We start from the raw sequence: 19,137 nt of genomic DNA, 5'->3' as shown, positions 1-19,137 counted from the left end.
TGATATGCCATACAATACAAATTGGAAGGATGGTAAACCCCAAATTGAGAAGCCCAAAATTGCCCAAAGTCAAGACACACCGGATCCTTTGAAAGGGAAAACTGTTAATAATATAGAAAATACTCCTTGGCGTATTGCTTGTGATGGACCACATTCTCCTCATTAGTGTGTAGTGGCTCAAGCTTTGGAAGAATCTATGAGACCAGAAGCAGAGCCTAACATTAATATGTTTGAAATTATTGTAGAAAGTGATGAGGAATCTATGCAAAGTGAATACAGTGATGTGCTGGATAGTGAAAGGTTAGTGCAAGGATAGTTAGCCTTAGATTGGCATCCTACATTGAATGTGGTAACAATTGAAGATGAAGAAGTTCATCTTAGGAGGCCTAGTGAGGAAGAAGTTAGAAATCTCACTAAGGCTGTAATTGCCAAAGCAAAACATTACTATAATCTGAGAAGCACCAAGAGAGACACTGATCAAGGCGAGCTAGGTTCTATGTTTGTAAAAGAACTCACAAAAAGGGGGGCATCAAGCAGTGCTACTACTATTCCTAAGGTCGGTCAAGAAGAAGATGAACAAGTTAAAGATTTACCTAAAGGTATAGATGACAAAAGTGTTGGTGATGTACAAAGAGCAGAGGCGGTGAAAAGGGCAAGTCAATTCAAAACAGAAAAGGTTAAGGTTAATACTGAAAAATGTAATAATTCTACATTTGATATGGCCCAAGCTTTAACTCAAATGAAAGTCACTGTTCCATTAATAGAATTGCTAAAGATTAAAGAACATAAGGATGCAGCTTTGTCTTTATTCTCTAGTATATCTGATAGTGACACAGTATTACCCACTGGTTTGGCTAAAGCTGGAAAGGATCAAGAGTTCCAAACCCCAGAGGTCTATGTTGGAACCACTATCACTCAGGAGCCTTCTCAGGTAGATCCCTTCTATGTTACTTTGTTAGTCAATAACTGGTTGATTAAAAATTGCATGATAGACTCAGGAGCTGCTGGTAATGTAATGCCCTATGGTGTTATGAAAGAATTAGGGCTATCAATAACCACTGTGTATGGGAAATGCTATGCCATGGATAACAGAGAAGTGCTTGTGATAGACACAATGAGAGATGTAGAAGTAAAAATAGCAGCATTTCCTGAAGCCACTTACAAAATGGATGTTATTGTTACTGATACTAAACCCCACTATGGTATGTTATTGTCCAGGCAGTGGGCAGCAGCAGTAGGGGGAAATGTTCAACTGGACTTATCTTATGCTACTATTCCTATTGGCGGTAATCAGGTCAAACTATACAGAGAGCCACGAGTTCCTAAAGTAATTGAAAATGTGGACCCTAGTATGCTTAATTGTATGATTGATGTAGATTTAGATAACTTTAGACTCCAACCGATTTCACCTCAATTGAAGAATACTGACCCAATTGTAGTCGAGCTACAAGCATAGCAGTATGGGTTGTGGCAGATGTATTTTGATGGAGCTTGCTCCATTAAGGATCTGGAGCAGGGGTTCTTTTTGTGTCCCCGTCAGGTATAACTTTTAAGTACTCATTCTTATTGGCATTCTAGTGCACAAATAATACTGCAGAGTATGAAGCCCTGTTACTAGGACTTGAGGTTGCAAAAAAGCATGGAATCCAACTGTTGAAAGTAATGGGGGATTCGGAATTGGTTGTCTCTCAGGTGAGATCTAAATATGCATCCAAGAATGATAAATTGAAGCAATATAAGAATGCTGTTTGGGATGTTATTGAGCATTTTGATGCATTTTCTATTAATTGGATAGAGCGAACCAAAAATATTATGGCAGATTTCCTAGCTAATATTGCTTTGAAAAATGATGATGCAACACTAACCGGTATTTCCACTGTGGAAATAAAATCTAGGCCTGCTATCCCTGATAATGTGTACAATTGGCAAGTTTTTGCTGATGATGAAGACATTCTTAGGTTTATCCAATGTGTTGATGATTATGATGGACAAAAGATTGATTGCAATGCATTGGTGGAAGTGGTAGATAATAGAGAGACAGTGTTTGGAAATGATGTTGTCCAGTTGGAAACCAATGAAATACCTAAAGGGTTGGTGGAGCTGGAGAGCATGTTTAGTTACAATGATAGTCATTTACACCAGCAATCTACCACCAAGTTAGAAGAGTTAGAGGAGGTAAACTTGGGGATAGAATCATTCCCTAAGTTGGTATATATTGGAAAGAAATTACCCCCTCATGTTATGACTAACCTTATCAATTTATTGAAAAGGTATAATCATGTCTTTGCTTGGTCTTATGAAGATCTAAAGGCGTATAGACAAGATCTTTTTTAGCATGAAGTTCCTTTACTTCCAGATGCTAAGCCTTTCAGACAGAAACAGAGACCTATCAACCTCTTATTAGAAACTAAAATGCAACAAGAATTGACTAAATTAAGAGAAGGGGGGATTATCAAACCAATAAGGCATTCTTCATGGGTCTCCAATTTGGTCCCAGTAAGGAAGAAGAATGGAGACATCAGATTGTATGTAGATTTTAGGAATCTGAATGTTGCTTCCTTAAAAGATAATTACTCATCTCCAAATATGGAAGCAATGCTACAAAGAGTGACAGGTTGTGATCTTTTATCCATGATGGATGGCTTCTCAGGATACAATCAAGTGTTGGTAAAGGAGTCTGAATAGTTTAAAACAACTTTCACTACTCCATGGGGAACCTATGTATATGTGAGAATGCCATTTGGATTAAAAAATGTAGGAGCTACATTTCAGAGAGCTATGGATGTGACTTTTAAAGAATTCATAAATATTATCATGGTTGTTTAGCAATATGATCTAAATTGTTTCTCAAAGAAAGCTGATGATCATTGTGGACATCTAGAGAAGGTGTTCGATAAAGCCCTGGAATTTGGTGTGTCACTGAATCCCAAGAAATGTCATTTTGGGGTCACTGAAGGAAAGTTATTAGGACACATAGTTTCCAAGGAAGGGGTAAGAATAGACCCTAAGAGAATTGAAGCAATCAATAGGGTGTCTGAACCTAAAAATGTGAAAGGTATCCAATCCTTTTTAGACAAAGTAAATTTTGTCAGGAGATTCATTGCAAACTTCGCAGAGATAGTGAAGCCTATTGTCAAATTGCTTAAGAAGGATACAAAGTTTCATTGGGATCAAGAAGCTTCAAAAGCTTTTGATGAGATTAAGAAGGCAATCCAAGAGGCACCAATGTTGAAATCCCCTGATTATAGTAAGCCTTTTTCTCTGTTTTCTTTTGCTTCATATCACACAGTGGCTACAGTACTATTACAGAAGGACAATGAAGGATATGAACATCCCATAGCCTTCTACAGTAAATATTTGCAGGTAGCAGAACTAAAATATGAAACCATGGAGAAACAAGCTTATGCCCTAGTTAAAGCTGTTAAGGCTTTTAGGCCATATTTAGTAAATGCAAACATTATTGCTTATGTCCCACATGCTACAGTTAAAGATATTTTGTCTCAGTCTGAGGTTACTGGAAAGAGATGCAGATGGATTAATAGAATTCAGGAGTTCAACTTGGAGATAAAGATCACCAAATTGGTCAGAGGTTTAGGCTTGGCTAAGCTCATGACTGAGTCAAATCTCATGAATGTAGAAATACACAATGTTGAGGTTAGAGATGTTTTGGTCACTAGTATTGAGAGGCAACCCTGGTACACAGAGATAATCCAAGTTTTGAGAGGTGACATATTCCTAGAAGAAATGACATACAATCAGAAAAGAAATTTGAAACTCAAGTCCCAAAAGTATGTGCTTATTCAGGGTGATCTTTTCTGGAGAAAAAGAGATGGAGAGTTACTAATGTGTTTGGATGAATTTCAAGCTAAACAGGTGTTGATTGAAATGCATGATGGAGTATGTGGAGGTCACTATTCTGCTAAGACTACTGCTGGTAAGATAATACGGGCTGGGTATTATTGGCCCACTTTATTTAAAGATACCCATGCATATGTTCGGAGATGTGATCCATGTCAAAGATTCTCCTCCAAGCTTAAGTATGAAGGAGCCTTACCCCTAAATCCAGTCTCTATAGAAGCTCCTTTTGTCCAGTGGGGCATTGATTTCATTGGAGAAATTGTTGAGAAGTCAGGGAGAGGTCATGGATGGATCATAGTGGCCACTGATTATTTCACCAAATGGATAGAAGCCATCCTTACAAGAAGAGCTACTAATAAAATTGTCATTGATTTCCTGATGGATAATATTGTGACTAGATTTGGAACACCTGCAAAATTGGTAATGGATAATGCTATGTGTTTCAGATCAGAAGAATTTGTAAGCTTTTGCAATAGTCACGGTATACTCATGTCATACTCATCACCTTATCACCCCCAGGGGAATGGACAAGCAGAATCCAGCAATAAAAGCCTATTGAATATCATCAAGAAAATCCTTGAGGAGAATAAAAGATCTTGGGATCAAAAGTTGAAGTTAGCTTTGTGGGCAGATAGAATAACAGTAAAAAAATCCATTGGAATGTCACCTTTTGAGTTGGTTTATGGTACCCAAGCCAGACTGTCGGTAAATAACCTTCTTCCAGTGTATAAGTTTTTGCAGAGTGAGGACATGGAGGTATCTGAACCAATGGAAAACCGAATGATCCAAATTGTAGAAATGGAGGAACTTAGGACTTCTGCCCATAAGAAAAATCAGAAGATCCAGTTGTAGTCAAAGTATCTTTTTGATAAAAGGACATCACTAAGGAAGTTTCAAATTGATGACATGGTTCTTCAGTGGAATGCAAAAGGACAGGATAAAGGAAAGCATAAAAAATTTGAATCACTATGGATTGGCCATTTTGTGGTTTGTGACTGAAATGGTAAGGATTCATATTTCTTGAAGAATATGGCTGATGAAATGCAGGAATTTCCAGTGCATGGACAATTCCTGAAGCATTATTTCTCTTAATGTCCATGCACGGTAGGTCCTTTGTTTGTACATATTTTGTTTTCTTTCCTGCTTTTCTGGTTTTGGTCTGTGTTTTGGTCTGTTTCTCCAGAGTTTCTGAGTCTTCTTGTGTTGATCTCGCAATCAACCATCCCCAGTCAGAGCCGCTATTATCACTGATTAAAATTGGGTTTTTCTTTTCCCATGATTGGCTATGGTATGTTGAAATTTTCGAGTAGGGTGTAATTCCAAGTGCTTCAGCTTTGTTCTAGGCCTTAAAGGTTTAAGGGTTTTTATTTTAGATCCTATCTTATTTGTTTTAAACCCTCTGGTTTCTAATCTGTTGTTACTTTATTCACTTAAGTTATAGGTTGTGGGGTCGCAGGAAGTGTCCCCCCTTGTTATTTGCCTAAGCGGTTACGTTGATCAATTGAAAAAAATTATGCCTTGTATGTTTTTTCTCCTAAAGTTGTCGGGCCCAGTAACTAGTGCGCATTTCGCGGATGGATCCATGGCTCGTGTTATTTCGCTAGGCGAAGTTGCACATACTTTATACCCCACGAAATAGCAAAAACCACATGGCATGCCACATAGATGATCCAGCTGGTTGTTGACAGCGAGTAAAATGGTGGCACATGACACAAATCACAACAGTCAGCAGGTCAGGGTTAAAGGCTAAAAGGCGGGCCCCAGAGGTGAGTCAAGGCGCAGATGATGATGACCTGGATGATAGAGCTGTTGAGATGAAAGTGGGGCCCCTGTGGTTTCCTTCTAGTGGATGACAGAGCGACAAATCAGCATCACAGATGACTAGATGCCACGTGTTCACGATGAGTCAGCGGGCCCACCCTTCTTGAGAGCCTTTTCAGAAGATTAAATGTCGATCAGCTTATGAGATGATCCGACGGTCCACACTATTTTGCAAGGGTAAAGTGTTCACTCCTTATGCCCGCGAAAAAGCGAGAGTAAACGAGAACCATCCACGTGTCATGATGACACGTGGTCTAAGAAGAAAGTGTGGGCCCACCAAGGTGGAAACGTCGGTATAAAAGGAAAGACACGCGATCGGTATTAAGTGGAATGTGAAGGGAATTTCAAGGCCAATGATTCGATGCCACGTGGTATTATGCAGCCAATAAAAAAGTGGGACCTAGAAAAAGGCCAAAGCCGTCAGTTAATCTAACGCTCGATCAAGTTTCTTTTGATCGAACGGTTGGCGCTATTTCGCAAGACTAAGCTACCCGATAGTTATGCTTCACGAAGTTGCGAAAGAGAAAAATGGAACACTTGCAGGAATGTTGTGACCCGTTGGAGCGAAAAATATGAATTCTCATATGAATTCAATTTCGAAGGGACGGCCGGAGCATGCAGAATCAATGTTATAGTTAAGGCCCCGAGTACAAATATTTGATTTCCTAACTACCGAGTGAAGATATCTTTTAAAAGATTTTGTAGAAGAGCAGACGCAGAGTTTATCTTCTTCACATATAGAGCAAGTCGGTTCAATTGCAGAGCAAATCCCTTCAAGCAAAGATCAGGTTCTCTCATATTTTTGTAGCAATTCTTGTGTGGTGTTCTAAGTAAGATAATTCTTTTGCTGCAGGATTGTTTAAGAGTGATATTCATTTTCTTGCATTTTTTAAAATGGCTCCTAAAAGGGAATTTTCCGGCAAGGTTAACTATTTAGAAAGAAGTGTATGTGATGATTTTTTTGAACAGTTGACATTGTCAACCAATCAGGCATCAAAGGCCAAAGAGTTAGTGCCCAGGGCTCCCCGTCTGAAGATAGGAGAAGGATTGTACGACAAAGGTAATTGGCTGAGAGACCCACAGGTTGGACTGTCCAGGTTGGGGTTGTTTAAAGTTGGATTTGGGATGAGAAATTCTCCTGCTCCTCAAAACAGTATCTGGGAACTAGATGTTGGGAAATTAGTAGTCCCAGGGGTATTCATGGATATAGACCTCCTAACCCAAATGGCATTAAATTATGATCTAGTCACAAGATGCATCCGGGATGTAAATGGGAAAACCCTTGTAGAAATTAATGATGAAGAGTTTAGAAAAGAATTTGGGCTTAATGAGTTCACAAACTTCTTAGAACCTATAAATTTCACATCATTAGCCCAAGTTTATGGTGCACAGAGGAGTCATCTCAGGAATGGGCCTCTTAAGGAACTTTTTGTGAAAATAGGAGGGTTAACAGTTGTAGGACCCAACACACAAGAGCCCTTCTCATTAAGTATGTTTACCCTAAGGGCTAAAGGAATGTACTGGGCACTTTGTCAAGTTCTAGGAGAAGATGCTGAAGCAAATATGCCGAATCATTACTTGCTAATGATTGTCCAGATTTTGAATCCTTCTCTTGCTATCACATTTGATTATGCCTCTTTCATTGCCGATGTTATCCATGGAGGGTTGATAGGAATAAAGAATGGAAAGGTGGATAGACCTTTCAGATGGTATTCACTCTTAATGCACCTTTTTCTCTTCAAAGGTGGTGATTATTTTGCCAGTGGACTAGACCTGGTTAAGGAGAAGGAAGGAGAAAAAATGCCAGTACAATTATGGAGTACTGTGTTGTCATGGGACAGAGAGGATGCTAGTTTCCTAAAGTTTGATAAATATTTTGCTTCCAAAATAAGGACTCTCCTCTGCTCTGATAACCCAAGAGTCTCCAAGGTTCTTTTGGAATTCATAAGGCCAAAAGAATTCGCAGAGAACATCAAAATTGTTCATAACTGGGGCGACATCAATTTATATCCAGTCTCCACAGTTTTCAGAGTTTTTGGTTTCAGGGGTACTCCATTTTTATTACCTTACCAGGTCCCTCTCAAAGTGGGAATAGCGGAGATCCTTAGGCAAATTGGTGGCCTACAAGAGGCAGAGTTAACAGGCAGAGGTAAAGGGACTATTTTCCCTGCAGCTACCATAGCCCACCAATTCGTAATAACAAAGGGAGGCTGGAATTGCTTTGAAGATTTCCTCAAACCTTATCATTTATCCACTGCAGTGTCCAGGTGTGCTGATCCAGAGGACTTCTTCAATGGTGTATTTAGGAAGAAGGTAGCATGCAGAGGTAGGCCTCATCAATTCCAATTTTCTGAAGACCTCATCAGGAATGAATTTGATCTAGATGAGCAGGAACTAAGGAAAGAAAAGTGGGTGGCTTATAAGAAAGCCTTGGATTTTGTGCATCAGTTTGATGCTAGCTATGACCCATTGTCTAGCTTCTTCCCATTAGAAGAAAAAATAAAAATTTTGATTGTTTGCTTTGAAGATGTGATGCAAACACTAAAGGAGAAGAGGGAAGCTATGATTAAAAGCAACCCTGAAAAGGCCAGAGTGATCCTAAGTAGGTCAGCTTCCAGCAAAGCAATTCCTCCTAGTGATTACACATTGCATAAGAAATCAGGTTACAGTGTGCTAGTGCCTACAACAAGAGAGCCCTCTACATCCAAAGGAAAGAGGAAGATATAAGATGTCATTGACATCAAAGACAGCCCAAAGAAGAAAAGGGTGGGGAAGGAAGTGCAATCAGATACACCCTTGTATTCCCCATCCCAATCCCCTATCCATATAGGAGATGAACAAGCAGCAGTTGAACACCTCTTGCAGTTGGGTAGCTTAGGGGAAATTGCATACACCTATGATGAAGTGGAGGAAGGGATGCCAGAAGAACCCATTGATGCTGAAATGGATATTACCTCCACTGAACTAAAAGGTCAGGAGTGGGATCCTGAGATAAAAAAGGCAAGTAGTGCCTTTTTAGCTGATGACAACTTTGTCACATCGGAAGCATTTATGCAATTCATTTGGAAACAACATATAGATAGATATAATGCTAGATGTGAGACAAGAAAGGCTGAGAAGCCCAATAAAGATCCAGCCTCAGTGGAGGAAGAAATAAAACAAGAGATGATGGAGGAATTCAAGACCATCACCCCTGAGCAGGGAAGAGATATGGTAGCACAAGTTGGAGTGCTTATTTTGCTAGAGTGGGATATTGTTGATGCCTTGGTGCTAGATGCAGTGAGAAAAGAAACTAAACCCATGGAAGGGGTTACTTTCAATAAGGATAATGCTGAACTAGTCATGTGGTCTCTCAAGAGAAACGAGAGCAAGAAAGGAAAAGACACCCCAGGGTCAAGTTACCTTGGTGGAATGATGGTAAAGAGAGTACAAAGTACAGGGGTAGTAGAGGCTACTAGTACTGTGTTAGAAATTGCAAAATTCAGTGTTGCAATGCCAAAGAAGGAAGCCAAGGAAAAAGAGGCCCTCCAAATTAAGTTGGAAATAGTTTTAAAGGCCTATAACAATGCCAAGGAGTAGGTAAGAGGTAAAGATAGCATCATTGCTAAATTGCAGAGCCAGTTGATGGGACAACACCAACAAGGTGAGTCTTCAACACTGATGATTTCCTCTTCTCCTGCAAGACCTCCGCCTACTAGCCCTATCATTGAATTTCCACCATCTCCAGCACCCTCCAGCTCTCAAATGATTGAGATTACTCCTCAAGAACTAGAAAACCTGAAACAGGCTCAAGCCTTATATGCAGGGAAGTATGAAGAGAAAGAAAGGGCCACAATCTTCAGTTTTGCAGATACAATAAATGCCTCATTGCTTAACAACAATGTGGGAAAAATTATGGAGATGTGGAATGAGCTGAGGAGAGATAAGGCCATTTTGACACCCATTTTTGACAGATGGAGACCTAGGGAGCAAGATCTAGAGTTCATGTGTGTATCCTGTGATGAAGCAAGAGTCAATCCCATTATCAAATCTACTTCTAATGTCGCTAAAGTCTTAATGCAATTGGAAATAGAGGTGGATAATGTGGATAGAAGGGTTAAATTACTTAAGAAGGAATACACTGATTAAGTTTGTGAGTTGCTCCTAGGAATTTTTGTTAATCAGGATCAGTTAAAAGACAAGCAGATATGGCTTAAGGAGATAGAAGCCAAATTGTCAGCAAGAATCAAAGGCATCATTGATCTTGATGATACTTCTTTCTTTGTCGTGACAATACAAGAGATAGAAAAATTTAAGTCACATTATGGTTTTCTTAATTCAGAAGTCAACAAACTGAGGAATTCTTGGAAAAGGTTGACTAAAATTAAAGATGATGTGATTAATTTTTCATGGCCAACAGAAGAGATATATAGTGAGTGGGCAACTAAATATGCCACCCAGGATCCGAAACAGTTGGAGAGCGCCCCTGAAAAGACAGAAGAGGTTGCAACAGAATAACAGGTTGAAGTAACTGCAGAAGCTGAAAAGTGCTTGTAACTGCTTTTGCAAAAAGCTTGTAACTTCTTTATTTTGTAACAAACTCTCCTCAAAAGGTCCGAAGCTTTGTGCATCCACGTTGTTATAAATGGATACCAGGACTAGAGGAAAGGAGATCACCAAAATTTTGTAAGAAAATGCTGCAGAAATTTATCTGAGCTTTTCTAAGTCTAATGGAGAATCGGAATTTATTGTAATATTTCTTGAACTGAATATCAATATACAGGCCATCGATTTTGAGTAAAGCTTTGTGTTGTCTTCAAGTTTGTTCACAAATTTATTTACTGTATTCATTCTGAATAATCTAGGGTTGTTCGGTTTGAAATGGAATTGCAAAGCAATTTTAGTATAAGTGTTTGTTAGCTTTTCTCTTTAGGAGAGAAATTAAATACGCGGGATCACTCATACCATTAAATTCTTTGAGAGGAACTTCGAATGTTGAGGACCATAGCTTAATTTGGAATGCTTGAATTCTTGTATGTGTCAGGCATATATAAGGATTAATGGAAACCAAGCTGACGGGAAGTATAAAGATATATTGTTTAAGGAGTTTTATTTGAGTTTAGATGACTCTGTGACCTTGGATAAGGCACTGGTATTAATTGAAGTTGTTTATTGCATGCTTTGTTGGTCGAAATGCTGAAATTAAGTATAATTTCCATCTTTTGTTTTCAGTTGATTTCAAGGTGAATAAATCCACTGGTTTTTTGGACTGGTTTGCTGTGGGTTTTTGTTTGAAAGTATGAATTTAATTCACAAAGGTATACCCACCTGGGCTCCAAGGAAGCCCTAAGTGTAGAAGGTCTATCCAAACCTTGTCATATGTTGTCTTGAGAATTTCTTTGTCTCTGATGTCTTTTCTGCACCAAGCTTGAATCATATTATTCTAAGGATATTAAAGGGAATCAGATTTTGAAGACAACAGGTTGGTGCCCAAAATCTTTGTAAATCTGTGTTTTACCTATGAGGCTAGATTGGAGCAGTAGTCTTCAACATCTTTTCTCACCGAGGTTTTTCCCATATTGGGTTTTCCTCGTAAATTTTGTGTTGTGACTTACTTGTGTGTGTATGGTCTCTTTGGCTTTCTTTCTTGTATTACCAGTTTGACTATTTAAGTTATTAAGTAAATAACTGATATTGTCAAGTTAGATCACAAGAGGAAAAACTTAAGAACCACTGATTCACCCCCCTCTCAGTGGTACTCTATGTTCAACAATTGGTATTAGAGCATGGTTTCCAGTTATCTTTAAACCTTGGGTAGATTCTAGACTTTGACCACAATGGCAAGAAGTGAGTCTGCTTCCTCAAAAAACCCCATGTTTTATGGATCCAACTATGCCTTCTGGAGCAGAAGAATGGAGACCTATATTTCATCTCTTGGGTTTGATGTGTGGATGTCAGTCAAGAATGGGTATGTTGTTCCTAATACTCCTCCCACTAATCCGGATGTAAAAAAAGAGTATGAGAATAATGCAAAGGCAAAACATGCTATCTTGAGTGGACTGTCTGATAATGAATTTGTCAAAGTCATGCACTGTATTTTAGCAAATAAGGCATGTGACAAATTGTAGAGATTGTTTGAGGGAGATGCAAAAGTTAAAGAAGCCAAGCTACAAACACTAAGGGGTCAACTTGAAAGAATCAAAATGAAAGATGATGAAAATATTGCAGACTATCTTCACAAATTTGATGAAACTATGAATACCATTAGAGGAATCAGAGAAGAGATTTAAGATGAGATTCTTGTCAAAAAGATACTTAGAGCTCTCACTCCCAAATATTATACTAAGGTGTCAGCCATTGAAGAAGCCAAGGATCTGAAGACTTACAATGGATGAGCTATTTGGCTCCCTAATAGCCTATGAGATGAGATCAACCTATGAGACTTCCTCAAGGAAAGAAGTAGCATTCAACATCACCAAAAAGGGAAAAGAAGTTGTTACTCATAAAGAATCCAGTGAAGAATCTAATGCTAAAGTAGCAAACTTTGTCAGGAAGCTCAAAAGAGGATCTGACCGGTACAAAGGAAAGCTACCACTTAAATGCTTCAACTGTGGGATGGTAGGACACTTTGCTGCAAGTTGTCCTCACAAAGAAATCGATGGAGATGAGTCAAGAGAGTTCAAAAGATCTGCCAACAAAGATAGAGAAAGGAATGACTACTGGCAGGGAAGAAGAGGCTATCAGAACCTAAACAACCTATATACCATTAAGGATGACACAACAGATGATGAAGATGCATCAAAAGATGATGACCATGAAAATGACAGAAAAGTAAATCTTTTTATGGCACTTGATAGACCTACTGATGAAGATGATGAAGAAGAGGATATTGAGACTGAAGTGGATTTGGAGAGTGAACTTATCAATACACTTGAAGAATTGAGTAAAACAAGAAGAGAACTCAAGAGGGTTAAGCTTGTTGCAGTAGATGAACAAGATCTCTTGAAGTAGTCTTTGGAAGAGTCCAGTAAAATCATATCTGACTTGAAGCTGTAGCTGGAAGAAACTAAGAGGATCAATGAAGCTACAACCCTTGATCTGACAAAGAAAGAAAAGGAGCATCAAGAGCTAGAAGAAGAAATAATAAAGCTCAGAAAGGATCTTGAAGAAAGCAAGGAAGAAATAAAAATAAGAAGTAAGTATGAAGGCAGCACTAAGGCTTTGGATAAGATGTTGAGCAAACAAAAGCAATCCAAAGACACCGGTGGCTTAGGCTTTGAAGTTGGTCAAGGTTCAACCCACAAAGGTAAATCCAACAAAGAGATAATGTTCACTTCTTCAATTAAAGGTGAAGAAAAGAAGACATTCACTATAGGCAAGGATACTGACAAAAAGACATATGTTGACGCTGTTAGAAATTGACATCCAAACCGATATGCAAAAATGAAACGGAGGCCACATTTCATGCATAAATATGCAGACCCAAGGAGGAATGCCAGAATTGACCGATAAGGATTCACCAGATTCAACAACCTGAAGGGAAGACCCCCAATGAGGTAGTTCCATTCATAACCAAGACAGCCAAACCAATATGTATCAGACTTTCATGGTTATTGTTACCAGTTTAATAAATTTAGGCACAAAATAGCTAACTGTAGGTTAAACAATAAGCCTTCTATGAATTATGAAAGTAGAAATTCATTTAATGCACTACGGGATATGAATGTTATCTTCTATCAATGTAATGGATATGGACATAAGAGTTTTGATTGTAGGAAGAACAAACCGGTACCCTAGAATAATTTTAAGCACGTTACCTTTAATGAAAATATAAAATGCTATAACTATCAAGAATTTGGACACATAGAAAAGTTATGCAAAAACAAGAAGATCAAGCGAATGAAGAAAAATCCAAATCAAGAACCGGTAACTGAACCTGAGCTGAATATAGTAGCTGACAAGAAGAAGGAAATCAAAGTAGTTTGGGTTGAGAAAGAAAAGGAAAAGGCAGAATCAAGTCTCATAGTACAGACTGCCTTGCATGCTGAAAGGAAAAATCTATGGGTGGTAGATAGTGGTTGCTCAAACCATATGACTAGTGAAAAAAAGAAATTCATCAAACTTGAAGACTGGAATGGTGGATCAGTAAGGTTTGGAGACAACTCCTCCATCAAAATAAAGGGAAAAGGAACTCTAAGCATTAATGGAAAAATTAAGGCACATGATGTATATTATGTGGAAGGCCTCAATGTTGGTATTATGGATGTGTTGCATTGGTTTTGTCATTGATTTCAACATTTATCAACACTTATCTTTCTGGAGATCCTTGGTTATGTTCATCGGCATGTTCAGTGACTTATGCACGGTCACCGGTATTTGATTCACCAATAGGTTATATTATTCACCGACACTAAGGGTGATCCATTATCATCTGGAGATCACTTGGTTATGTCGAAGACATGGTTTGGACACTTGTTTTGGAGATTTGGTTATTGATCTAATTGAGTTGGCATATTTGTTGTTACCGACAAATTGGTCTAGGCTATGGACTGACATGCGTTATCTATTCCAGATCAACATGACACATTATGGAGATAATTTATTGATTGATTATTATTGTAAATGCATTGAGCCGACATGATGTATCACATATTGATTCATTTGTAATATTATTAGTAAGCCGACCTACACATTTGGTCTTAGGTTTTGGTCTATATCTAAGATCTCAATTGTGAGATTGATAGACAAATGACATAAGGTATTATAAGGTTGTGATATTCGGTATATGTGAATCTAAGCAAAGCTACTCACGCAGACATCATTTGAAGATTCAAGGAAGGTTTGAAGAAGACAATCAAAGCTTAACCGGTATTGAATCCAACATTGGAGATGCTACTTTGGGCAGTACATTACATTGGATTTAATCATCCAATTGTAGTCAGTGTGACTCTCATTTTGTGATTGAGCAGTGAGCTCTAGGTAGTTGGCCTTTCTGCATGTGCATACCCCATTTGTACACACATATTATTTGCAGTAGTATCATCTGATTGTGGGTAAGGTTTCCCACCATGGTTTTTCCCCTTATCGGGTTTCCATGTACAAATATCTATGTTATGTGTTGTGGATGTTGTTTCTCTTTTTGTTTCATTCATTAAGCTTCACCAGTATTGTTATTAACTATTAAACTATCAACTAGCATCAAATTTGGTTTACTGATATTATGCATCAAGTTTGATTAAGTTATATTTGGGTTAAAATTAATAGTCAACTGATTCACCCCTGCCCCCTCTAGTTGCCCCTAGGTCCTAACAATTGGTATCAAAGCTAAGACCTCTTTTTGCAGAAGTTTAACAGCTTGAGGAGATTCTATGGTAACTAACTATTTCAGGAAGGACAGTTTGAAACTTGATGGAACTAACTATGGTATACGAAAGATCAAAATGGAGAGACATTTGAATTGCATTGGAAGAGACATATGGGATGTTACAAAGAATGGCTATGTTGGTCCTACATAGAGTCAACCTAATCCACCAAACTTGGCTAAAGATTAGGAGAATGATTGCAAAGCAAGGGAAGCACTTTTGAGCACATTGTCAGATCAACAAATCATGGGATTATCAGAGCAGTCTACTGCTAAACCTACTTGAGATAAATTGGAGACATTGAATGAAGGTGATACCACTATCAAAATTGCAAAACTGGAATGCTTCCGGGTTAGGTATGAAAATCTAAAAATGGAAGAAGATGAAAGAATTTCTACTTTTATGGAAAGAGTTAATGAAATTGTTTTGGGTATACAATGTCGTGGAGGATCCTTAAGTGAAGATGAGATTGTTTCTAAAGTTTTAAGAGCATTGCCACCGGCATACAAAATGAAAGTAACTGCTATTAATGAATTGAGAACAATGCCTAATACATCAGCATCTAGAGATACTTTGGTTGGAAAACTTTCAGCTTTTGAGCTTAAGGAATTTGGTCTTGTTGCTACAATTAAGACCGATTTAGCCTTCAAAGCATCATCACCATCATCTAAAAAATATGATTGGAAAGCACTTTATGCAAAAGAACTTGAAGACATTCGTAAGGAAAATGAAGAATTGGAAGAACTTGAAGCACTATTCGCAAGCAAAATGCCTAAAGGTCCAATTGGAAGTAAGTACGAAGGTAAAGCACCGTTTAAATGTTTTAACTACAATAAAATTGGTCATATGGCATCTAGGTGTCCTAATAGACATGCAAGATTAAGAGAAGAAGCTAAAAGAACATATAAGCCTAACCCTCGATATCAGAGATACATATTTAAGAAGAATAGAGACAAATCATGTTACTATGTTGATGAAGGAGTTACTGATGATTCTGATGAGGAACCGATAGACAATGGATGGCCTTTTGTTGCAATAATAGAAGATCAACCAACACCTACTATACAACTGGTAGAATAGGCCCTGGTAGCTAAAATTGAAGAAAAGGATGAATGGATTATAGATTCTGGATGTTCACAGCACATGACTAGTGATAAAAGTAAATTCTTAACTTTTCAGGAATACAATGGAGGTCTAGTAAGATTTGGGGATAATAAAACTTGTTTGATAAGAGGAAAAGGCACTATATCTTTTGATGGTAAGCACAATACTGACAACGTTTATTATATTGAAGGTTTTGAGCATAATCTTTTGAGTGTTGGTCAATTATTTGAAAAGGGATTTTAGTTACAATTCAAGAATAGCAAATGGATAATCATGAATAAAACCGGTTTGGAAATTGCAACCAGTAATCAGACTAGAGGTAATATTTTTCATTTGAATAACATTGAGAAGACATGTTTGGTTGCACATATTGATGAAAGTTGGTTATGGCATAAGAGACTTTGTCATGTAAATTTTGATTGCATTGTAAAGATTAGTACAACAAAGGCAGTAAGGGATTTACCTAAGATTGTAAAACCTCACAATCCGGTATGTAAGGAATGTCAATTTGGAAAGAAAGTTAGAATTTTTTTTAAGAGTATTCTAGAGAAATCCAATAATGTTCTTGATTTAATTCATACTGATTTATGTGGTCCACCAAGAACTAGAAGTCTACAAGGAGATAGATATTTTATGCTAATCATTGATGATTATTCTAGAATGTGTTGGGTTACTTTTCTCAGGGAGAAATCAGAAGCTTTTGGGAAATTCAAACTATTCAAGGCAATGGTAGAGAATGAAACCAGTAAGAAAATCAAATGTTTAAGATCAAATCAAGGAGGTGAATTCACATCTAAGGAATTTAATACATTCTGTGAAGTGAATGGAATTAGAAGACAACTATCAACACCTCAGACACCCCAGCAGAATGAAGTTGTGGAAAGGAAGGAAAAAACTATTCTAGATGTAGCTAGAAGCATGATATCAGAAGAAAACCTACCTCATGTGTATTGGAGAGAAGCAGTGAATACAACGGTTTACACTTTCAACAGAGTTCACATCAAAAGTGAAACCGATAAGACCACTCATGAACTATGGTTTGGTAATACTCCTACTCTTAAATATTTTAGAATATTTGGAAGCAAATATTATATTAGGAGAGATGATTATATTGGTAAATTTGATCCTAGAAGTGATGAAGGAATATTTCTTGGTTATTCATCTAAGAGAAAGGCATATAGATGTTTTAATAAAAGATTGCAAAAAATCATTAAGAGTGCAAATGTGAAGATAGATGAATAGTTCATAGGTAATTCAAGATCTGTAGATTCTAAACCGGAAATTGAGATAATCATAAATGAACCTACTCTGAGTGCACCGGTATAGAATGTTTATCCAGTCACACCAGCATCATCAGAGAATTCCACAGTGACTGAAGAACAACAACAAGTGAATACACCCAGGTATGTAAGATTGAATCACTCTGAAAGTCAGATAATTGGGAATAAGTATCAAGGTGTAATGACAAGAGGAAGACTAACAAATGAAGAGGTATGCTTAATTTCTCAAATTGAACCAGCAACTATTTTTAAGGCATGTGAAGATAAACATTGGATTAAGGCTATGGAAGATGAATTGGAACAAATTGAAAAGAATAACACATGGACATTGGTTCCTTGACCTAAACACAGAAATGTAATTGGAACTAAATTGGTATTCACAAATAAACTTAATGAAGATGGTAAGGTAATCAGAAACAAAGCAAGATTAGTGTGTAAGGGATATTCACAGAAAGAGGGAATTGATTACAATGAAACCTTTGCACTGGTAGCTAGAATTGAGGTAGTCAAACTATTTCTTGCATTTGTAGAACACAAGAACTATAAAGTATATCAAATGGATGTTAAATGTGCATTTCTGAATGGTGATCTTGAAGAGGAAGTTTATATTGAACAACCTGATGGATTTTCTTTGACAAATGACAAAGATATGGTTTATAGGTTAAGGAAATCTTTATATGGATTGAAGCAAGCTCTTAGAGCTTCGTATGCTAGATTAGACAAATATCTTATGAAGCTTGGTTACACTAAAGGTAATGCTGACAACAACTTATAATTCAAAGTGACTAATAATGGCATCTTGGTTATTGAAGTTTTTGTTGATGATATCATTTTTGGAGGAGAAGATGGATTGTGCAAGGATTTTGCTAATAAGATGCAGGAAGAATTTGAAATGTCTATGATTAGGGAGATAAAATTCTTTTTAGGATTGTAGATTTCACAGACTGATAAAGGTATATTCATATGTCAATCAAAGTACTTGAAGGAACTACTAAAGAAATTTGGTATGGAAAACTCTAAACCGGTAAGTACTCCTATGACTACAACTGATAAACTATCATTGAAGGATGATTCGGCCCCTGTTGATCCGACAAGATATAAATCTATGATTGGAGATTTACTGTATTTGACACAAACAAGACCTAATATTATGAATGCAATATTTATTGTTTCAATATTTTAGAGTAATCCTAAGGAAAATTATGAATCAACAGTAAAAAAGGATTTTCTGGTATCTACAAGGCACAACAAATCTTGGCTTATGGTATCCTAAAGATAAATTTTTTTATTTATGTGCATACACCGATGCAAATTGGGCAGGAGATGTAGATGATAGAAAGAGAACCACTGACGAAGCATTCTTTCTTGGTAGCAAATTGATTTCATGGTTGAGCAAGAAACAAAGTTGTACATCACTATCAACAATAGAATCAGAATATGTTGCAAAAATAACTAATTGTACTAAGGTATTATGGATTAAGAAAATGTTAAAGGACATAAAGGTAAAATGCAAAGAGCCTATAATCATTTATTATGATAATTTAGTAGCAACTGATATATCAAAGAATCCATTATTTCACTCTAAAACTAAACATGTTTCTATCAAATACAATTTTCTGAAAGAGAATGTTAAAGCAAAAGAAGTAAAATTGGTTTATGTGAATACTAAAGAGAAGATTGCAGATATCTTTACAAAGCCTTTACCTAAAGAAACCTTTGAATATCTCAGAGAG

The sequence above is a fragment of the Cryptomeria japonica genome, chromosome 10, assembly GCF_030272615.1.
Source record: "Cryptomeria japonica chromosome 10, Sugi_1.0, whole genome shotgun sequence".
Lineage (NCBI taxonomy): Eukaryota > Viridiplantae > Streptophyta > Pinopsida > Cupressales > Cupressaceae > Cryptomeria > Cryptomeria japonica.
The sequence above is the reverse complement of the archived record's forward strand: the minus strand, read 5'-3'. Positions refer to the sequence as shown.